Source organism: Nicotiana sylvestris, chromosome 6 (assembly GCF_000393655.2).
Source record: "Nicotiana sylvestris chromosome 6, ASM39365v2, whole genome shotgun sequence".
NCBI lineage: Eukaryota > Viridiplantae > Streptophyta > Magnoliopsida > Solanales > Solanaceae > Nicotiana > Nicotiana sylvestris.
In genome coordinates, this window is record NC_091062.1 from 72,469,454 (window position 1) to 72,474,450 (window position 4,997).

Consider the following 4,997-nt stretch of genomic DNA (forward strand, 5'->3'; position numbering starts at 1 on the left):
CATTCGGTTTAAAGAACGCCAGAGCAACCTATATGAGAGCAATGACCACAGTGTTTCATGATATGATACACAAGGAAATTGAGGTATACGTGGACGATGTGATCATAAAATCAAAGCATCAGGCCGACCACGTTGGGGATTTGAGGAAGTTCTTCTTAAGACTTCGCAGGTACAACCTCAAGCTTAACCCTGCCAAATGCGCATTTGGAGTTCCATCCGGAAAGTTGCTGGGATTCATAGTCAGTCGACGAGGCATCGAGCTAGACCCATCAAAAATTAAAGCCATCCAAGAATTGCCACCTCCCAGGTACAAAACTAAAGTAATGAGTTTGTTGGGAAGGTTAAATTACATCAGCAGGTTTATTGCTCAGCTCAAAACAACCTGTGAGCCAATTTTCAAATTGTTAAAAAAGGATGCTGCGATCAAATGGACCGATGAGTGTCAAGAAGCGTTCGATAAAATAAAAGGGTACTTGTCGAACCCACCCATGTTGGTCCCGCCAGAGCCAGGAAGACCTTTGATTCTTTACTTAACGGTTTTGGAAAATTCATTTGGTTGCGTATTGGGGCAACATGACCTCACTGGCAGAAAAGAACAGGCCATCTACTACCTTAGCAAGAAGTTCACAGCTTATGAGGTTAAGTATACTCATCTGGAAAAGACATGTTGCGCCCTAACATGGGTAGCTCAAAAATTGAAACACTATTTGTCATCCTACACTACTTACCTCATTTCTCGGTTGGATCCATTGAAATACATTTTTCAAAAGCCTATGCCAACGGGAAGACTTGCAAAGTGGCAGATATTGCTCACGGAATTCGACATCATCTATGTGACTCGAACTGCAATGAAGGCTCAAGCACTGGCCGATCATTTAGCCGAAAACCCGGTCGATGAGGAATATGAGCCGTTGAAGACTTATTTTCCTGATGAAGAAACAATGCATATCGACGAGGTGGAGCAAATTGAAAAGCCTGGCTGGAAACTTTTCTTTGATGGAGCCGCTAACATGAAAGGAGTCGGAATAGGAGCTGTAATCATTTCTGAAACAGGGCATCACTATCCTGTTACGGCTCAATTGCGATTTTATTGCACCAATAATATGGCTGAATATGAAGCTTGCATTTTGGGGTTAAGGCTAGCTGCAGACATGGGTATCCGAGAAATCTTAGTCATGGGAGATTCGGATCTTTTGGTACATCAAATTCAAGGAGAATGGGAAACCCGAGACTTGAAGCTCATCCCATACCGACAATGTCTACATGATCTTTGTCAGCGGTTTCAATCAGTGGAATTCCAACATATTCCAAGAATCCATAATGAGGTTGCCGATGCATTGGCTACCCTAGCATCAATGTTGCACCATCCGGACAAAGCTTATGTAGATCCAATACATATTCAAGTCCACGATCAGCACGCTTATTGCAATATGGTTGAAGAAGAATTTGATGGTGAACCATGGTTCCACGATATCAAGGAGTATATCAGGATGGGGATATATCCCGCACAAGCCACAGGAGATCAAAAGAGGACCATTAGGCGATTGGCAAATGGATTCTTCTTAAGCGGAGGAGTTTTGTATAAAAGAACACCAGATCTTGGATTATTGAGATGCATAGATGCCAGACAAGCTGCAGCTGCCATGTCTGAAGTACATTCAGGAGTTTGCGGACCCCACATGAGTGGATATGTGTTGGCAAAGAAAATCCTCCGAGCCGGTTACTATTGGCTTACCATGGAGCGAGATTGTATCAGTTTTGTGCGCAAGTGTCATCTATGCCAAATACACGGAGATTTGATTCATTCTCCACCATCCGAGTTGCACACAATGTCGGCACCATGGCCCTTCATTGCCTGGGGCATGGATGTGATTGGACCAATTGAGCCGGCAGCATCCAATGGGCACAGGTTCATTCTGGTAGCTATCGATTATTTTACCAAATGGGTTGAGGCCAAGACATTCAAATCAGTGACCAAGAAAGCTGTGGTCGATTTTGTCCATTCAAATATCATATGTCGATTCGGAATCCCGAAGGTGATCATCACAGATAACGGTGCTAATCTTAACAGCAACTTAATGAAGGAAGTATGTCAACAGTTTAAGATTACACATCGTAACTCTACCCCATATCGGCCCAAGGCGAATGGAGCAGTAGAAGCAGCCAACAAAAACATAAAGAAGATACTTCGGAAAATGATAGAAGGTTCAAAACAATGGCATGAAAAATTACCATTTGCATTATTGGGATACCGCACTACTGTTCGCACTTCAGTAGGAGCAACTCCTTATTTGTTGGTATATGGCACTGAAGCAGTAATTCCTGCAGAAGTTGAGATTCCTTCCCTTCGGATCATCGCCGAAGCAAAGATTGATGATGATGAATGGGTCAAAACCTGTCTGGAACAGTTAAACTTGATTGATGAAAAACGATTGACCGTAGTATGCCATGGTCAATTATATCAAAGAAGAATAGAAAGAGCATACAACAAAAAGGTGCGTCCTCGGAAGTTTGAAGTAGGTCAGCATGTGCTGAAATGTATTCTTCCACATCAGGTTGAAGCAAAAGGCAAATTTGCCCCGAATTGGCAAGGACCATTCATTGTGACCAGAGTATTATCAAATGGTGCACTATGCTTAACAGACATTGAAGGCAAATGCATAGATATGGCGATCAATTCTGACGCGGTAAAGAGATATTATGCATAACTTTTTGAGTGTTTGTATTTAGCATTATTTCGAAGATTGGAATGACAAAGGCAATTTATTCTGCTATCCAAACACTATACCATTTGCTTCCCCTTTGAGCCATACTGGTTTCTTTCCTACCCTCTCTTGGAATCAATAAAAAATCAAGTATGAAATAAGTAAAAAAAAAATCACTATTATTTAGTGAGCTACGTTTGACCTGATTCCTCAAAGAAGGATACGTAGGCGCCTCACGGCTCGGTCATAGGGTGCACAATATACATGATGTGCACAAAAAGAAACATCAGGTGACCCCAATCAAGAAACTGGGGCAAGAATTGTATTAAAGAAAAAGATTCCAAGAGTTGTAATTCTAAACACATACCAAAACTGTTTAGCTTTTAATACCTTTTCCATTTCTAACCCCATACCAGAAAGACCTTTCGACCAATCTTAGAAAAATGTTGAGTCAAGCAAATGAAGATGGTTCATAACACTCTGATACAAACAAGAAAAGAAAGTAAAAATGAGAGAGTCTTATAGGTGAAAACCCACACGGGCACCATAAGGCGACGGAAGTTGAGAGAAAAGTAAAATGAGAGAGTCTTATTGGTGAAAACCTTCATAGGCACCCTAAGGCGAAAAGGAAGTGAGAAATAAACAAATGAGGAAGGTTTATCGGTGAAAACTCTTTGAGATATTGCAAGTCCAACAGGTCTGTGAAATGAAAAGTGAAGTTGGATTACAGAAATTTTGGGGAAAACCAAAATGAGACAATTGAAAGGAGATTGATTAAAAGACTGGGTTGATTAATCCAAAATGCATACCCTGATCATTGGTGCCGGTAATTCCAATCAGATAAGTCCTTTATTCCTTTTCCAACAGTCATCCAAAACTTGGATTTTTATTTTCATTCTATAATTGTCGAAATCAGCGTATTTCGTCACTAATAATCTTACTTTTCTAAAAGCTTTGAGATAAGTTTATTTCCAAACAAATAAGAAGGAATGTCAAGGTATACTACCAAGATTCAAGGTTACAAAATACAACCACGAAAGGTGGGAGATAAAGGATATGGGTGTAAAAAAAATGTGAAATCAAAAGTGGATCAGCAAAGTCAGAAGGAACATATGATTACAGTTAAAAAGGGTTTGAAGGAAAACATACAGAGGGGAATCATATAGTCAAGGATCAATTACAAGGACAAAATAGTCTTTTCAACCATTCCAAGGCAATAAAGAGAGACGAAGAGAAGCCTCACCATCGGCAAGAATACCCCAGTTAACCACTCTGCTCTAAACTAACGAAGTTTTCTTTGATTTAAAACAGGGGCAAATACAACATTTGTGTCAGGAAATACCTGGATAAGAAAAGAAGAAGTCAGGCGTCCACCTGAAGAATGAGGATAAGAATTGAAGAAATCAGGCGTCCACCTGGAGAATGAGGATGAAAATCGAAGAAGTCAGGCGTCCACCTGGAGAATGAGGATGAGAATTAAAGAAATCAGGCGTCCACCTGGAGAATGAGGATGAGAATCAAAGAAGTCAGGCGTCCACCTGGAGAATGAGGATAAGAAAAGAAGAAGTCAGGCGTCCACCTGGAGAATGAGGATAGAAATTGAAGAAGTCAGGCGACCACCTGGAGAATGAGGATGAAAATCAAAGAAGTCAGGCGTCCACCTGGAGAATGAGGATGAAAATCAAAGAAGTCAGGCGTCCACCTGGAGAATGAGGATAAGAAAAGAAGAAGTCAGGCGTCCACCTGGAGAATGAGGATAAGAATTGAAGAAATCAGGCGTCCACCTGGAGAATGAGGATGAAAATCGAAGAAGTCAGGCGTCCACCTGGAGAATGAGGATGAGAATTGAAGAAATCAGGCGTCCACCTGGAGAATGAGGATGAAAATCGAAGAAGTCAGGCGTCCACCTGGAGAATGAGGATGAGAATTGAAGAAGTCAGGCGTCCACCTGGAGAATGAGGATGAAGAATTAAAAAAAAAAAAAAAGTCAGGCGTCCTCCTGGAGAACGAAGATGAAGAAGTTAAAAAGAAGTCAAGCGTCCACCTGGAGAATGAGGATGAAGAAAGAAAAGAAGCAGCCAAGGCACCCACCTGGGGAACGAAGGAATACAATTGAAGTGTTGAAATCAAAAGCCCGCTCATATGATAAAGGAGCACACTTAGAATCAATAAAGCAGAGGAGTCCAACAAAATCCCCAGCAAGAAACAACAAGAGTTCCAAAAGGAATACGGAATAAGCCAAATGCCCAAGAGTCACCAAGATATCAAGACAACAAGAAACGCAAGGGCATG